We start from the raw sequence: 19,979 nt of genomic DNA, 5'->3' as shown, positions 1-19,979 counted from the left end.
AAAAAACTATTCAAAATATTTAGTTCATAAAAGAAGGATAGTATGGTACCAGGTTATCAATGTTTAAAATATTCGGCTAAAGTTAAATTATAATAAAAAATTGAAGGAAGGTGGTGGCGCCCGCTGGCAAATGCATTTTAGAATACAAAAAAAATTTATATAAATTATATTGTGTAAATACACATAACAAACAAAAAACTAAAATCTCCAAAATCTTAAACAGAAAAAATTATTCAACATATTTTGTTTATTAAAGAATGATTATTCTTGAGTCACCATGATATCAATTTTCAAGTCAATACAAAATATTCAACTAGAGTTACAGTACTAAAAAAAAAAAATTGAAGGGAGGTGTTGGCGCCCGCAGGCAAATAGATTTTAGAAAACAAAAAAAAAATTTGGAAAAAATTTGACTGTATGAATACACATTCAAAGTTCAAACTAAAATGTCTCGAAACTTAAACAGAAAAAACTATTCAAAATATTTAGTTCATAAAAGAAGGATAGTATGGTACCAGGTTATCAATGTTTAAAATATTCGGCTAAAGTTGAATTATAATAAAAAATTGAAGGAAGGTGGTGGCGCCCACCGGCAAATGCATTTTAGAATACAAAAAAAATTTATATAAATTATATTGTGGAAATACACATAATAAACAAAAAACTAAAATCTCCAAAATCTTAAAAAGAAAAAATTATTCAAAATATTTTGTTTATTAAAGAATGATTATTCTTGGGTCGCCATGATATCAATTTTCAAGTCAATACAAAATATTCAACTAGAGTTACAGTACTAAAAAAAAAAAAGTGAAGGGAGGTGTTGGCGCCCGCAGGCAAATGCATTTTAGAATACAAAAAAAATTTATATAAATTATATTGTGGAAATACACATAATAAACAAAAAACTAAAATCTCCAAAATCTTAAAAAGAAAAAATTATTCAAAATATTTTGTTTATTAAAGAATGATTATTCTTGGGTCGCCATGATATCAATTTTCAAGTCAATACAAAATATTCAACTAGAGTTACAGTACTAAAAAAAAAAAAGTGAAGGGAGGTGTTGGCGCCCGCAGGCAAATAGCTTTTAGAAAACAAAAAAAAAAATTTGACTGTGTGATACACATTACAAAGTTCAAACTAAAATGTCCCGGAACTTAAACAGAAAAAACTATTCAAAATATTTAGTTCATTCAAGAATGATTATTCATGGGGCACCAGATTGTCAATGTTTAAAAAATTTGGCTAGAGTTAAAAACATAAAAAAAAAAATTGAAGGGAGGTGTTGGCGCCCGCAGGCAAATAGATCTTAGAAAACAAAAAAAAAATTTGGAAAAAACTATTCAATATATTTAGTTCATTAAAGAATGATTGTTCTTGGGTCACCATGATATCAATTTTCAAGTCAATACAAAATATTCAACTAGAGTTACAGTACTAAAAAAAAAAAATTGAAGGGAGGTGTTGGCGCCCGCAGGCAAATGGATTTTAGAAAACAAAAAAAAAATTTGGAAAAAATTTGACTGTATGAATACACATTCAAAGTTCAAACTAAAATGTCTCGAAAATTAAACAGAAAAAACTATTCAAAATATTTAGTTCATAAAAGAAGGATAGTATGGTACCAGGTTATCAATGTTTAAAATATTCGGCTAAAGTTAAATTATAATAAAAAATTGAAGGAAGGTGGTGGCGCCCGCTGGCAAATGCATTTTAGAATACAAAAAAAATTTATATAAATTATATTGTGTAAATACACATAACAAACAAAAAACTAAAATCTCCAAAATCTTAAACAGAAAAAATTATTCAACATATTTTGTTTATTAAAGAATGATTATTCTTGAGTCACCATGATATCAATTTTCAAGTCAATACAAAATATTCAACTAGAGTTACAGTACTAAAAAAAAAAAATTGAAGGGAGGTGTTGGCGCCCGCAGGCAAATAGATTTTAGAAAACAAAAAAAAAATTTGGAAAAAATTTGACTGTATGAATACACATTCAAAGTTCAAACTAAAATGTCTCGAAACTTAAACAGAAAAAACTATTCAAAATATTTAGTTCATAAAAGAAGGATAGTATGGTACCAGGTTATCAATGTTTAAAATATTCGGCTAAAGTTGAATTATAATAAAAAATTGAAGGAAGGTGGTGGCGCCCACCGGCAAATGCATTTTAGAATACAAAAAAAATTTATATAAATTATATTGTGGAAATACACATAATAAACAAAAAACTAAAATCTCCAAAATCTTAAAAAGAAAAAATTATTCAAAATATTTTGTTTATTAAAGAATGATTATTCTTGGGTCGCCATGATATCAATTTTCAAGTCAATACAAAATATTCAACTAGAGTTACAGTACTAAAAAAAAAAAAGTGAAGGGAGGTGTTGGCGCCCGCAGGCAAATAGCTTTTAGAAAACAAAAAAAAAAATTTGACTGTGTGATACACATTACAAAGTTCAAACTAAAATGTCCCGGAACTTAAACAGAAAAAACTATTCAAAATATTTAGTTCATTCAAGAATGATTATTCATGGGGCACCAGATTGTCAATGTTTAAAAAATTTGGCTAGAGTTAAAAACATAAAAAAAAAAAATTGAAGGGAGGTGTTGGCGCCCGCAGGCAAATAGATCTTAGAAAACAAAAAAAAAATTTGGAAAAAACTATTCAATATATTTAGTTCATTAAAGAATGATTGTTCTTGGGTCACCATGATATCAATTTTCAAGTCAATACAAAATATTCAACTAGAGTTACAGTACTAAAAAAAAAAAATTGAAGGGAGGTGTTGGCGCCCGCAGGCAAATAGATTTTAGAAAACAAAAAAAAAGTTTGGAAAAAATTTGTCTGTATGAATACACATTCAAAGTTCAAACTAAAATGTCCCGAAACTTAAACAGAAAAAAACTATTCAAAATATTTAGTTCATAAAAGAAGGATAGTATGGTACCAGGTTATCAATGTTTAAAATATTCGGCTAAAGTTAAATTATAATAAAAAATTGAAGGAAGGTGGTGGCGCCCGCCGGCAAATGCATTTTAGAATACAAAAAAAATTTATATAAATTATATTGTGGAAATACACATAATAAACAAAAAACTAAAATCTCCAAAATCTTAAAAAGAAAAAATTATTCAAAATATTTTGTTTATTAAAGAATGATTATTCTTGGGTCGCCATGATATCAATTTTCAAGTCAATACAAAATATTCAACTAGAGTTACAGTACTAAAAAAAAAAAAAGTGAAGGGAGGTGTTGGCGCCCGCAGGCAAATAGCTTTTAGAAAACAAAAAAAAAAATTTGAATGTGTGATACACATTACAAAGTTCAAACTAAAATGTCCCGGAACTTAAACAGAAAAAACTATTCAAAATATTTAGTTCATTCAAGAATGATTATTCATGGGGCACCAGATTGTCAATGTTTAAAAAATTTGGCTAGAGTTAAAAACATAAAAAAAAAAAATTGAAGGGAGGTGTTGGCGCCCGCAGGCAAATAGATCTTAGAAAACAAAAAAAAAATTTGGAAAAAACTATTCAATATATTTAGTTCATTAAAGAATGATTGTTCTTGGGTCACCATGATATCAATTTTCAAGTCAATACAAAATATTCAACTAGAGTTACAGTACTAAAAAAAAAAAATTGAAGGGAGGTGTTGGCGCCCGCAGGCAAATAGATTTTAGAAAACAAAAAAAAAGTTTGGAAAAAATTTGTCTGTATGAATACACATTCAAAGTTCAAACTAAAATGTCCCGAAACTTAAACAGAAAAAAACTATTCAAAATATTTAGTTCATAAAAGAAGGATAGTATGGTACCAGGTTATCAATGTTTAAAATATTCGGCTAAAGTTAAATTATAATAAAAAATTGAAGGAAGGTGGTGGCGCCCGCCGGCAAATGCATTTTAGAATACGAAAAAAATTTATATAAATTATATTGTGGAAATACACATAATAAACAAAAAACTAAAATCTCCAAAATCTTAAAAAGAAAAAATTATTCAAAATATTTTGTTTATTAAAGAATGATTATTCTTGGGTACCATGATATCAATTTTCAAGTCAATACAAAATATTCAACTAGAGTTACAGTACTAAAAAAAAAAATTGAAGGGAGATGTTGGCGCCCGCAGGCAAATAGATTTTAGAAAACAAAAAAAAAAATTTGACTGTGTGATACACATTACAAAGTTCAAACTAAAATGTCCCGGAACTTAAACAGAAAAAACTATTCAAAATATTTAGTTCATTCAAGAATGATTATTCATGGGGCACCAGATTGTCAATGTTTAAAAAATTTGGCTAGAGTTAAAAACATAAAAAAAAAAATTGAAGGGAGGTGTTGGCGCCCGCAGGCAAATAGATCTTAGAAAACAAAAAAAAAATTTGGAAAAAACTATTCAATATATTTAGTTCATTAAAGAATGATTGTTCTTGGGTCACTATGATATCAATTTTCAAGTCAATACAAAATATTCAACTAGAGTTACAGTACTAAAAAAAAAAAATTGAAGGGAGGTGTTGGCGCCCGCAGGCAAATAGATTTTAGAAAACAAAAAAAAAGTTTGGAAAAAATTTGTCTGTATGAATACACATTCAAAGTTCAAACTAAAATGTCCCGAAACTTAAACAGAAAAAACTATTCAAAATATTTAGTTCATAAAAGAAGGATAGTATGGTACCAGGTTATCAATGTTTAAAATATTCGGCTAAAGTTAAATTATAATAAAAAATTGAAGGAAGGTGGTGGCGCCCGCCGGCAAATGCATTTTAGAATACGAAAAAAATTTATATAAATTATATTGTGGAAATACACATAATAAACAAAAAACTAAAATCTCCAAAATCTTAAAAAGAAAAAATTATTCAAAATATTTTGTTTATTAAAGAATGATTATTCTTGGGTACCATGATATCAATTTTCAAGTCAATACAAAATATTCAACTAGAGTTACAGTACTAAAAAAAAAAAATTGAAGGGAGATGTTGGCGCCCGCAGGCAAATAGATTTTAGAAAACAAAAAAAAAAAATTTGACTGTGTGATACACATTACAAAGTTCAAACTAAAATGTCCCGGAACTTAAACAGAAAAAACTATTCAAAATATTTAGTTCATTCAAGAATGATTATTCATGGGGCACCAGATTGTCAATGTTTAAAAAATTTGGCTAGAGTTAAAAACATAAAAAAAAAAATTGAAGGGAGGTGTTGGCGCCCGCAGGCAAATAGATTTTAGAAAACAAAAAAAAAGTTTGGAAAAAATTTGTCTGTATGAATACACATTCAAAGTTCAAACTAAAATGTCCCGAAACTTAAACAGAAAAAACTATTCAAAATATTTAGTTCATAAAAGAAGGATAGTATGGTACCAGGTTATCAATGTTTAAAATATTCGGCTAAAGTTAAATTATAATAAAAAATTGAAGGAAGGTGGTGGCGCCCGCCGGCAAATGCATTTTAGAATACGAAAAAAATTTATATAAATTATATTGTGGAAATACACATAATAAACAAAAAACTAAAATCTCCAAAATCTTAAAAAGAAAAAATTATTCAAAATATTTTGTTTATTAAAGAATGATTATTCTTGGGTACCATGATATCAATTTTCAAGTCAATACAAAATATTCAACTAGAGTTACAGTACTAAAAAAAAAAATTGAAGGGAGATGTTGGCGCCCGCAGGCAAATAGATTTTAGAAAACAAAAAAAAAAATTTGACTGTGTGATACACATTACAAAGTTCAAACTAAAATGTCCCGGAACTTAAACAGAAAAAACTATTCAAAATATTTAGTTCATTCAAGAATGATTATTCATGGGGCACCAGATTGTCAATGTTTAAAAAATTTGGCTAGAGTTAAAAACATAAAAAAAAAAATTGAAGGGAGGTGTTGGCGCCCGCAGGCAAATAGATTTTAGAAAACAAAAAAAAAGTTTGGAAAAAATTTGTCTGTATGAATACACATTCAAAGTTCAAACTAAAATGTCCCGAAACTTAAACAGAAAAAACTATTCAAAATATTTAGTTCATAAAAGAAGGATAGTATGGTACCAGGTTATCAATGTTTAAAATATTCGGCTAAAGTTAAATTATAATAAAAAATTGAAGGAAGGTGGTGGCGCCCGCCGGCAAATGCATTTTAGAATACGAAAAAAATTTATATAAATTATATTGTGGAAATACACATAATAAACAAAAAACTAAAATCTCCAAAATCTTAAAAAGAAAAAATTATTCAAAATATTTTGTTTATTAAAGAATGATTATTCTTGGGTACCATGATATCAATTTTCAAGTCAATACAAAATATTCAACTAGAGTTACAGTACTAAAAAAAAAAATTGAAGGGAGATGTTGGCGCCCGCAGGCAAATAGATTTTAGAAAACAAAAAAAAAAATTTGACTGTGTGATACACATTACAAAGTTCAAACTAAAATGTCCCGGAACTTAAACAGAAAAAACTATTCAAAATATTTAGTTCATTAAAGAATGATTATTCATGGGGCACCAGATTGTCAATGTTTAAAAAATTTGGCTAGAGTTAAAAACATAAAAAAAAAAATTGAAGGGAGGTGTTGGCGCCCGCAGGCAAATAGATCTTAGAAAACAAAAAAAAAATTTGGAAAAAACTATTCAATATATTTAGTTCATTAAAGAATGATTGTTCTTGGGTCACCATGATATCAATTTTCAAGTCAATACAAAATATTCAACTAGAGTTACAGTACTAAAAAAAAAAAATTGAAGGGAGGTGTTGGCGCCCGCAGGCAAATAGATTTTAGAAAACAAAAAAAAAATTTGGAAAAAATTTGACTGTATGAATACACATTCAAAGTTCAAACTAAAATGTCTCGAAACTTAAACAGAAAAAACTATTCAAAATATTTAGTTCATAAAAGAAGGATAGTATGGTACCAGGTTATCAATGTTTAAAATATTCGGCTAAAGTTGAATTATAATAAAAAATTGAAGGAAGGTGGTGGCGCCCACCGGCAAATGCATTTTAGAATACAAAAAAAATTTATATAAATTATATTGTGGAAATACACATAATAAACAAAAAACTAAAATCTCCAAAATCTTAAAAAGAAAAAATTATTCAAAATATTTTGTTTATTAAAGAATGATTATTCTTGGGTCGCCATGATATCAATTTTCAAGTCAATACAAAATATTCAACTAGAGTTACAGTACTAAAAAAAAAAAAGTGAAGGGAGGTGTTGGCGCCCGTAGGCAAATAGCTAGAAAACAAAAAAAAAAAATTGGAAAAAATTTGACTGTGAGATACACATTACAAAGTTCAAACTAAAATGTCCCGGAACTTAAACAGAAAAAACTATTCAAAATATTTAGTTCATTAAAGAATGATTATTCATGGGGCACCAGATTGTCAATGTTTAAAAAATTTGGCTAGAGTTAAAAACATAAAAAAAAAAAATTGAAGGGAGGTGTTGGCGCCCGCAGGCAAATAGATTTTAGAAAACAAAAAAAAAGTTTGGAAAAAATTTGTCTGTATGAATACACATTCAAAGTTCAAACTAAAATGTCCCGAAACTTAAACAGAAAAAACTATTCAAAATATTTAGTTCATTCAAGAATGATTATTCATGGGGCACCAGATTGTCAATGTTTAAAAAATTTGGCTAGAGTTAAAAACATAAAAAAAAAAATTGAAGGGAGGTGTTGGCGCCCGCAGGCAAATAGATTTTAGAAAACAAAAAAAAAGTTTGGAAAAAATTTGTCTGTATGAATACACATTCAAAGTTCAAACTAAAATGTCCCGAAACTTAAACAGAAAAAACTATTCAAAATATTTAGTTCATAAAAGAAGGATAGTATGGTACCAGGTTATCAATGTTTAAAATATTCGGCTAAAGTTAAATTATAATAAAAAATTGAAGGAAGGTGGTGGCGCCCGCCGGCAAATGCATTTTAGAATACGAAAAAAATTTATATAAATTATATTGTGGAAATACACATAATAAACAAAAAACTAAAATCTCCAAAATCTTAAAAAGAAAAAATTATTCAAAATATTTTGTTTATTAAAGAATGATTATTCTTGGGTACCATGATATCAATTTTCAAGTCAATACAAAATATTCAACTAGAGTTACAGTACTAAAAAAAAAAATTGAAGGGAGATGTTGGCGCCCGCAGGCAAATAGATTTTATAAAACAAAAAAAAAAATTTGACTGTGTGATACACATTACAAAGTTCAAACTAAAATGTCCCGGAACTTAAACAGAAAAAACTATTCAAAATATTTAGTTCATTCAAGAATGATTATTCATGGGGCACCAGATTGTCAATGTTTAAAAAATTTGGCTAGAGTTAAAAACATAAAAAAAAAAAATTGAAGAAAGGTGTTGGCGCCCGCAGGCAAATAGATCTTAGAAAACAAAAAAAAAATTTGGAAAAAACTATTCAATATATTTAGTTCATTAAAGAATGATTGTTCTTGGGTCACCATGATATCAATTTTCAAGTCAATACAAAATATTCAACTAGAGTTACAGTACTAAAAAAAAAAAATTGAAGGGAGGTGTTGGCGCCCGCAGGCAAATAGATTTTAGAAAACAAAAAAAAAATTTGGAAAAAATTTGACTGTATGAATACACATTCAAAGTTCAAACTAAAATGTCTCGAAACTTAAACAGAAAAAACTATTCAAAATATTTAGTTCATAAAAGAAGGATAGTATGGTACCAGGTTATCAATGTTTAAAATATTCGGCTAAAGTTGAATTATAATAAAAAATTGAAGGAAGGTGGTGGCGCCCACCGGCAAATGCATTTTAGAATACAAAAAAAATTTATATAAATTATATTGTGGAAATACACATAATAAACAAAAAACTAAAATCTCCAAAATCTTAAAAAGAAAAAAATATTCAAAATATTTTGTTTATTAAAGAATGATTATTCTTGGGTCGCCATGATATCAATTTTCAAGTCAATACAAAATATTCAACTAGAGTTACAGTACTAAAAAAAAAAAAGTGAAGGGAGGTGTTGGCGCCCGCAGGCAAATAGCTTTTAGAAAACAAAAAAAAAAAAATTGGAAAAAATTTGACTGTGTGATACACATTACAAAGTTCAAACTAAAATGTCCCGGAACTTAAACAGAAAAAACTATTCAAAATATTTAGTTCATTAAAGAATGATTATTCATGGGGCACCAGATTGTCAATGTTTAAAAAATTTGGCTAGAGTTAAAAACATAAAAAAAAAAAATTGAAGGGAGGTGTTGGCGCCCGCAGGCAAATAGATTTTAGAAAACAAAAAAAAAGTTTGGAAAAAATTTGTCTGTATGAATACACATTCAAAGTTCAAACTAAAATGTCCCGAAACTTAAACAGAAAAAACTATTCAAAATATTTAGTTCATAAAAGAAGGATAGTATGGTACCAGGTTATCAATGTTTAAAATATTCGGCTAAAGTTAAATTATAATAAAAAATTGAAGGAAGGTGGTGGCGCCCGCCGGCAAATGCATTTTAGAATACGAAAAAAGTTTATATAAATTATATTTGGAAATACACATAATAAACAAAAAACTAAAATCTCCAAAATCTTAAAAAGAAAAAATTATTCAAAATATTTTGTTTATTAAAGAATGATTATTCATGGGGCACCAGATTGTCAATGTTTAAAAAATTTGGCTAGAGTTAAAAACATAAAAAAAAAAATTGAAGGGAGGTGTTGGCGCCCGCAGGCAAATAGATCTTAGAAAACAAAAAAAAAATTTGGAAAAAACTATTCAATATATTTAGTTCATTAAAGAATGATTGTTCTTGGGTCACCATGATATCAATTTTCAAGTCAATACAAAATATTCAACTAGAGTTACAGTACTAAAAAAAAAAAATTGAAGGGAGGTGTTGGCGGCCGCAGGCAAATAGCTTTTAGAAAACAAAAAAAAAAAATTGGAAAAAATTTGACTGTGTGATACACATTACAAAGTTCAAACTAAAATGTCCCGGAACTTAAACAGAAAAAACTATTCAAAATATTTAGTTCATTCAAGAATGATTATTCATGGGGCACCAGATTGTCAATGTTTAAAAAATTTGGCTAGAGTTAAAAACATAAAAAAAAAAATTGAAGGGAGGTGTTGGCGCCCGCAGGCAAATAGATCTTAGAAAACAAAAAAAAAATTTGGAAAAAACTATTCAATATATTTAGTTCATTAAAGAATGATTGTTCTTGGGTCACCATGATATCAATTTTCAAGTCAATACAAAATATTCAACTAGAGTTACAGTACTAAAAAAAAAAAATTGAAGGGAGGTGTTGGCGCCCGCAGGCAAATAGATTTTAGAAAAAAAAAAAAAAATTTGGAAAAAATTTGACTGTATGAATACACATTCAAAGTTCAAACTAAAATGTCTCGAAACTTAAACAGAAAAAACTATTCAAAATATTTAGTTCATAAAAGAAGGATAGTATGGTACCAGGTTATCAATGTTTAAAATATTCGGCTAAAGTTAAATTATAATAAAAAATTGAAGGAAGGTGGTGGTGCCCGCCGGCAAATGCATTTTAGAATACGAAAAAAATTTATATAAATTATATTGTGGAAATACACATAATAAACAAAAAACTAAAATCTCCAAAATCTTAAAAAGAAAAAATTATTCAAAATATTTTGTTTATTAAAGAATGATTATTCATGGGGTACCACCAAGTTATCAATTTTAATGTCAATACAAAATATTCAACTATAGTTGCATAAATAAAAAAAAAAAAATTAAAGGATGGAGCCTGCAGGCAATTTAATTTTAGAAAACAAAAAAAAAAATTTGACTGTGTGATACACATTACAAAGTTCAAACTAAAATGTCCCGGAACTTAAACAGAAAAAACTATTCAAAATATTTAGTTCATTCAAGAATGATTATTCATGGGGCACCAGATTGTCAATGTTTAAAAAATTTGGCTAGAGTTAAAAACATAAAAAAAAAAAATTGAAGGGAGGTGTTGGCGCCCGCAGGCAAATAGATTTTAGAAAACAAAAAAAAAGTTTGGAAAAAATTTGTCTGTATGAATACACATTCAAAGTTCAAACTAAAATGTCCCGAAACTTAAACAGAAAAAACTATTCAAAATATTTAGTTCATAAAAGAAGGATAGTATGGTACCAGGTTATCAATGTTTAAAATATTCGGCTAAAGTTAAATTATAATAAAAAATTGAAGGAAGGTGGTGGCGCCCGCCGGCAAATGCATTTTAGAATACGAAAAAAGTTTATATAAATTATATTTGGAAATACACATAATAAACAAAAAACTAAAATCTCCAAAATCTTAAAAAGAAAAAATTATTCAAAATATTTTGTTTATTAAAGAATGATTATTCATGGGGCACCAGATTGTCAATGTTTAAAAAATTTGGCTAGAGTTAAAAACATAAAAAAAAAAATTGAAGGGAGGTGTTGGCGCCCGCAGGCAAATAGATCTTAGAAAACAAAAAAAAAATTTGGAAAAAACTATTCAATATATTTAGTTCATTAAAGAATGATTGTTCTTGGGTCACCATGATATCAATTTTCAAGTCAATACAAAATATTCAACTAGAGTTACAGTACTAAAAAAAAAAAAATTGAAGGGAGGTGTTGGCGGCCACAGGCAAATAGCTTTTAGAAAACAAAAAAAAAAAATTGGAAAAAATTTGACTGTGTGATACACATTACAAAGTTCAAACTAAAATGTCCCGGAACTTAAACAGAAAAAACTGTTCAAAATATTTAGTTCATTCAAGAATGATTATTCATGGGGCACCAGATTGTCAATGTTTAAAAAATTTGGCTAGAGTTAAAAACATAAAAAAAAAAATTGAAGGGAGGTGTTGGCGCCCGCAGGCAAATAGATCTTAGAAAACAAAAAAAAAATTTGGAAAAAACTATTCAATATATTTAGTTCATTAAAGAATGATTGTTCTTGGGTCACCATGATATCAATTTTCAAGTCAATACAAAATATTCAACTAGAGTTACAGTACTAAAAAAAAAAAATTGAAGGGAGGTGTTGGCGCCCGCAGGCAAATAGATTTTAGAAAAAAAAAAAAAAATTTGGAAAAAATTTGACTGTATGAATACACATTCAAAGTTCAAACTAAAATGTCTCGAAACTTAAACAGAAAAAACTATTCAAAATATTTAGTTCATAAAAGAAGGATAGTATGGTACCAGGTTATCAATGTTTAAAATATTCGGCTAAAGTTAAATTATAATAAAAAATTGAAGGAAGGTGGTGGTGCCCGCCGGCAAATGCATTTTAGAATACGAAAAAAATTTATATAAATTATATTGTGGAAATACACATAATAAACAAAAAACTAAAATCTCCAAAATCTTAAAAAGAAAAAATTATTCAAAATATTTTGTTTATTAAAGAATGATTATTCATGGGGTACCACCAAGTTATCAATTTTAATGTCAATACAAAATATTCAACTATAGTTGCATAAATAAAAAAAAAAAAATTAAAGGATGGAGCCTGCAGGCAATTTAATTTTAGAAAACAAAAAAAAAAATTTGGAAAAAAATTTAGAAAAAACTATTCAAAATATTTAGTTCATTAAAGAATGATTAGTTATCAATTTTAAAGTCAATTGAATCAAAAAATTGAAGAAGGGAGCCTGCAGGCAAATTAATTTTAGAAAACAAAAAAAAAATGTGGAAAAAATTTTACTTTAGGAACACGCTTTAGGAGTACACGGGTACTCAGCGTACTCCCAGGTATAGCCGGTTAATCTAGAAAAATATTTTTACAAAAAAATCTACTAGAGTTCAATGAATTGAAAAAAAAATTGTTTGAGAAATCTGTGTGAAATAACACTAAAGAAAAGAATACGCTGGAAGTTAAATATTGCAATACATATTAACTACTATCCAAAAACTAGGTATTGTTTACATTATAATAATACGAACAGTTATTATGATCAGAGGTGTATCATCGTAATATATGTATTAGAAAATGAATAAAAACGAATGTAATTTATTTATAAAGGATACAAAAAAATTAAATCAGAAAAAGGTCCTGCACGGACTCTATTATGTGATTGTAATTTATGAAGGATATAAAATAATGTTTAATTTAAAATAATATTGTGTTTGGACCTATGTTTTTAATAACTATACTGGTACTAAGCTGACAGTCTTTAAGACCGTGTTAAAAACTATAATAATTAGTTAACGTCTAATTTACTGTCCTATCCTAACCTAACCTAACATAACCAAATTAATAATATTTAAATATTTTCTTTCATTGTTATGTTTACAATATCGAATACCTTTATAGTTAGTAGGAAATGATCATCGCAAAGCTCACGACCAGTGATTGTAGTCGTCTATCATTACCATAGCTTCAACTAACCTTAGGTTTCCCAAACTAGCTTCTTATGACTAATTACTTAGGACACTTTGAATAAAAAGTTCCTGAGTTGCAGGTTGCTGAACTTATAAGTGATTGATTATCAAGTTGATCCTTAGATTGTTGACACCTTAGTTCCCCTCGAAGACCGCTGGTAAGACTATTACCATATACTATTATGTCCTATCCATTATGTTATATCTATATTATCTATGATGGAGCCATACCCAGCTCACTCGTGTAAACAATTTGAAGCACATAAAAGCGATTAACGAGTCTCTATTAATGATAATATGAAATCCCAGACCTGCCCCCCATACTCTGATATTAATTAAGAGCCCAGCCCACCTTCATATTCTCTATGCAAAAAGTAAATTTAAGACAAATTTGTAAATCAATGCACAGTCTCTCTATTGTACTAATATTTGTGATTTCATTAATTTTCAGTATTTTGTATAATTAGTAATAATTAGTAAACCTAACCTACTGAGACAACCTTGAGGCATTTCCTTTTAGGAAATTAATTAAATCCTCAAACATAACTCTTATAATTCAAGAGTTTGTAACTAATACAATCATAATATAATATGAGTATAGTACATTACGTAATATTTTTTTATAATATTTACTGTTAGTGAAATATTAAGTTTGTATTTCTAATATAATATATGTTATGATATTTATGGACGACACTTGCACCATGGCCCCTCGATATAGTAATGTGGCGACCCGGCACATCTCTTTTAGATAAATGATTAAATACTTAATCAAGTCTTCCAATTTACTAAACATTTATGTTTTGTAGATAATTTGAAGAAAAATTTAAAATTGAAGAGAGACTGTGTAAATTAACAAAATTTGTGGTTATGAAATGTTTATTTGAACACCTGTTATAATGTATTATATTGAACTTAAGTTAATTTTTTATAATGTACTATAGTAAACATTTGAACGTTTATTACAATATACGTATATTATACATAGATTTCAAGTATGATTTTTTTTAGTTTTTTTTTTTGATAGTTACCTACCTACTACAATACTAGACACTTTATTTTTATATTTTGAAGCAATATTATATGTTTTGGATTATTTAGTTCTATATAAACTAAATTTCAGACCCATAGTTTAGTATTTAAAGTTTGTATGATCGTGGAACCAAATTTTATCAGACTCTACTAGAATGTTGTAGTTAAATTAAACTATAATATAGGTACCTATGTGGAATAACAGTACCTAACCTTCTATTATAATTTGTTATGAATATAATATTTTAAGTAATAACTCAAATTTAGCACTTTTACGGTACTTAATACATTTTCCTAATATTTTAACAGAAATTATGAAGCTAAAAATATAGAAATACCTATATTATGTGACGGTCCATGGTTGACAGTTTTGTTTCATTTATGATAATAATGCTTTTTAATATACTTTATCATAAATTAATATTTATTACAGTTGGTTTTTATGATTTGTTTGAACTATTAGTACGTATTTTTTTGGGGAGATCCCTATTATTACAACACCGTTACCAATATGCGTTTTTTTCTGGTTAGTTATAATATAATTGCATGTTTTCATGATTTCTTCGTATTTATGCTTATTTTTTTAAAATGTTTTTATATTTTCGGTTCATCCGTTACCTACCTACCAAGTGTGTAAATAAAGAATTTTTTTTGTAAACCAATTTGAATTATTATTTATTAATTTAAAAAAATTTTAATAAAAACGTTTTCATTCTGTATTTTTTTGAATATTTTATTATTTTTAATATTTTTGAATATTTCAGTGCATATATTTGCCTGTCTTTAGTGCATACAGGCAGACAAATATTTAACACTTAAGAGGATGTCAGATTTTTAGCGCACCATTTATTTCTCTCTCCGACCCACGCACAATCATTTTAGTGTTTTCTTAATCGTACATTTGGTATGCTACGCGTGGGTCAAAGATGGAAAACAAATAGTGCGCTGACATCCCAACCGGCAACATCTTTACACGAGTGAGCTGGGTATGGCTCCATCATAGATAATAAAGATATGGATAGGACATAATGGTCTATGGTTAGTTTAAGCTAGTGGCCTTTGCAATTCAAGATCTTTTCCTACATATTCGGCATTGTTAACATAACTATTCTACCTTTACACTTTTTCTTCCCCCGTCTCTCACAGCTATATACAGGTTCAGCCACTCTCATTCCACACCTCCATATGATCGGTATTCTGTCTATCCATCTCTTCTTCAGTCTTCTCGCCCTTCATTTCCCACCTAAATTAACTAACTTCTATAGCCACTCTCACTATCTCTTATCATACAGTGACCGAACCACCTAACTTATTATTCTCATACCTGCTACCCTCACTCCACTTACCTACCCTAACCTTACATTTCTTTTTCATCTTTCCCTTTCATACACCAAACATTCTGAAATCCTGTTGACCCATTTCCTTATCTTCGCCATATTACACACTACCTAATTCCTATTCACCCAGTCTCTAGTTACCTACAAGTAATCGTACTTGATTATCGGTGAAAATATTTAAATATCATTGAGCGAATTCCCTACTCGAAAGAATTACTTAAAAAAAAATCATACCTCCCAATTTTCTAATTTTTAACACGACTTTATTGATAGCCGGAATAGTGTTATACCAGTATAATTACAATAAAAATATTGAAAAATTTCGGGCAATACATCCTTTGATCAATTAACAATAATAAAAAAAAAACCTACTGAGAAATAAGAAAATACATACCCCGTGACGGAATCAAAATCTGCTACGAAACTTAGTCTTCGAAGCACTGAAACGTTCACACATTTCAATCTGCTTATGATATAATATTATTCCCAGTTTGAAAATTTTCACTGACGAATACCAATTCTGAAATAACACGCATCTTATGCAGTAAAATGTTCTACAATATTCTAATGACCTATGCGTTACAGTCTACAGATATTATATAAACCTACCAGAAATACCTAATATTAATTTTTATTACACAGAGTTTGTATTTTTAAATTGTTGTATTCAAGGATTTATTAGTTTTATTTTTATACCTAACAAAAATTACATTTATTCACAAGTCAGTTATCAACTAGAACTCGACAGCGTTTGGATTGTTCGGACTAGGTACTTGTCCAATACTCGACTACCAGAATTTAAATTAAAGAATGTGATATACCTAGGTAACCTATCGATCGATTCTAAAACAGAAACTTAACCTAGGTACAAATAATATCATAATATCAAATAGTGAAATCTGAAAATTTGAAGAAAATTTCCTATGATATCCCGTAAAACCCCCAAAATAAAACGTACATTTGAGGTGTTCTCTTAAAACCCAAATGTTTAATACTCGTATCCCGTATGCGTAGAAAATATATGTTTCACATTTAACGAAAACTAAAACTATCGTGACGGAACGGAATTACGAAGAACGTATAAGACAAAAATAATCCAAGTGGTAGGTATAATCTGCTATGTACTTACAAATCATATTAAATAACATTAATCATTATGTATTTTCTTATTTTATTAGGTAGGTATAAAAACCTACCTTCCTACTTATAAAAGCATTGCCTAATCATTGATTTCAAATTTTAAAAATTATTCTACTATAACAATAAACTAACAGTTGTAGGCAAAGTATTATAATTTAAGGTATTTTTCATATTATCCTTATTTTTGTACACCCATAACAACTGGATTTTAAAAACTACTCTACGCCTAGCGAGTATATAAGTTTGTCTGACAATAAATATTTACATTAAGTCTACCGCGTCAACAGAGTAAAAGGACAAAATTTACGTAATTATTTATTCTTCCGGCGAAACGCGTTCCCTTCGAGTGTATAATATTGTCTAGTGTCAGAGTTGTGCATCTCCGCCAAGGAAAATGCATATCTTCGATCCAAAAGTTCAGTCTGGAAGTATTGAGATTAATGACATTTAAAAAATAGGCACCTAGCTCATGACCAGAATGGAACGAAATATGTGAGTACGTATTGGAATCGCTGTTCGTCTCAGACGATTGTCATTTGCCATAGATTATTTATAATTATAACCTAACCGTCCTAATCATAGAAAATATATATATGGTCCTAACCGATGGATGATGGATATTTTTACATTATCTTCAAAAAAACATTTATTTTTTTCTATGCGGTAAATTGAATTCAAATTTACAATATAGATAACGGTTTTTTTACTTGGTAACCATTTATTTATTACTTGGTTTATTAACAAATTCTAATTGATATAAAATAGTAGTTAAATAAAAATAGTTTTATTGATCCCAATACTTAAAAATAATGTTTCAAATAAAATAATAAAGAGAATTTAAGAAATACCTATTAATTAATATGTATTACCTAAATAACAAAATAACTAAATAAATTCGTGTTTTTTTTTAAACATTTTCACGCCTCCTCTCTTACGAAATTGTGTCACTTCTCCTTAGAGTAGCATAGGAGGTTATGAACACTTGAAATTGTGCATGTTAAAAAATCAGCCATATCCTCCTCCTCCCCCCCCCCCCCTTGACAAAATCATTTGACTCATTTAGCTACTTTTTGAATTAAAAACGTTACATTGAACATACAAAACGGTACCTACCTACATAATAGTTATCAACCTAAAACGTTAAGTTATAAATAGGACGTAGATTTAAATGCATTAAAAACAAGAAAATTGCCTTAAAATATTTTCATTTTTCAATTCGTTGATAATATATGAAACGAATTCTTTGCTTGGAAAGCAATGTCATAGAAAATTCAGAAAATGCAGTTTATATTTAAATCCGTGGCCTAATTATAAATAATAATTTCTGATGCATTGATGCTGAAGAGTGAGGGGGGTGGACAATCAGCCGTACCGAAATCTAACATCTTAAACACTTAATATAAACAATTTTTCACACACGCGTCATGGTATATGAAAATAAAAAATATTTATAATTTATTTTTATACCGATTTTCTACCGATTTATGCCGATCTTCTATATTAATAATAATTATAAATAAATAGCAATAACAAATCATTTTTGAGTAGCGGCCCACCGGGAAAGTTCCCAGTATCCCGCCGGCTCAGTGTGCCCCCTGGTTCATATTGTAACCAAAAAATCTATTATAAACACAGTTACTTCTTACAGATATTATAAGTTAAAATTTTGACGAAATTACATATTAAAACGAAGAATAACGATTTTAGTTATTTTGTTGTAATTTAAAAATAGTAGGTATTCGCGGATTTATGAAACTTTTAGAGTATATAATTATAATTTATATAAACGATGACACTTTCAAATGTAATTTTTTGGGCAAAAATGAATTTAACCTACTATTGTAGGTACTAAATAATGTCTAATAGTAAAATAAATTACTTTAATCTCAATATTATTTATTAGTTAACGATGTATTTGCTCAGAATCGTTTTTCGTTTGTTCGTTTTGTATTTTAATAATTTATCCATGGATATATTATTATTACTAATAATTATAGTAGATGTATTAATTGTTCTATTTCATTAATTTATTTAATACTATACCAATAAATTATATATTAACTAATAATTTTAGAAACATTGTGTTCGAAAAAATAAAATAAATGTGATTTTAATTAGAGTCTTGTAATGACGTAACTTACCTATATGTAAAAAATAAATAAATATAATAATAGTTGTTGAACTTTTAGGGACATAATAGGTAACACATTCGTGTATGTAGTATTACACTATTTATATATAGGTATATTTACATACCTATACGAGTATATGAGTAGATATATTATTCATAAGTGCGCACACGTCAGGATAGGCAGTTGACCATTCCGTGAATATTAATTTTATGTGTACTTGGTTATACGTCCCTAATCCCTATGATATAGAATATAGATATTAGGTGAACAATAGAAGTTAAGTATGTGACACTAAATTAATAGTTACCTATAAACTTATAACGCGTTGTATTTGGAAAAAAAATTACCAGTTATTAATTAAAATTGTATCTTATGACTATTATCAGTTATAAGCTATAAACATATATTTCAATAAATTAAACCAAAACATATATATATTAAGTACCTTATATAGGTAAGCTCCTATTAATTATAATTATTCTACGAACAGGGACTGGAAAAACGACGACGACGTTTATATCTCGCGTATTTTATAAATTTCTGGTTCGGAACTAAAATATGCGCATACAACACTTGGATAGCACATTTTTCGTGACATTAAATATTAATTTTAAGTCTTAAAAGTAAATTTAAGCCCCAAAAGAATATAAAAACAAACTTACTTTAAGTATCGACTCTTTCGGCGGAATCCGTGACGTGTGTGAACTGCGACGCCCACGAGGAAACGCTCCAGATTATACAGAACTTAGAATATTGTAATTTATGAAAAATAAAATTGTACGAAACGCAGTAAGTTCTTTTCTCATATTTTCTTTGCTTATTGAAATTTTAGAATTTTTAATCGACTGTGTCTTCTGCAACGACTTTGAGATTTGCCATAGATTAAATAAATAAATGATAGATATTATACTAGGTACGTCAATATGATGAATCCACGGATATAATATAAT

General features: G+C 28.0%; 1 protein-coding gene across 3 annotated transcripts in view; it reads right to left on the bottom strand.

Annotated features, from left to right (window-relative positions):
- LOC132943231 (uncharacterized) overlaps positions 1–19,750 on the bottom strand; it is a 66,701-nt gene extending 46,951 nt beyond the window's left edge. For all 3 annotated transcript variants that reach the window (XR_009664333.1, XR_009664332.1, XM_061012120.1), the window contains exons 1-3: positions 19,692–19,750; positions 17,205–17,319; positions 16,152–16,277 (exon numbers count right to left, since the gene is read on the bottom strand). The gene's annotated coding sequence lies outside the window, so the exon portion shown is untranslated. The remainder of the gene's footprint in view (positions 1–16,151; positions 16,278–17,204; positions 17,320–19,691) is intronic.
- Positions 19,751–19,979: the final 229 nt, after the last annotated feature.

The sequence above is a fragment of the Metopolophium dirhodum genome, chromosome 4 (genome assembly GCF_019925205.1).
Source record: "Metopolophium dirhodum isolate CAU chromosome 4, ASM1992520v1, whole genome shotgun sequence".
Taxonomy (NCBI): domain Eukaryota; kingdom Metazoa; phylum Arthropoda; class Insecta; order Hemiptera; family Aphididae; genus Metopolophium; species Metopolophium dirhodum.
This window is presented reverse-complemented; position numbering and strand designations above follow the sequence as displayed.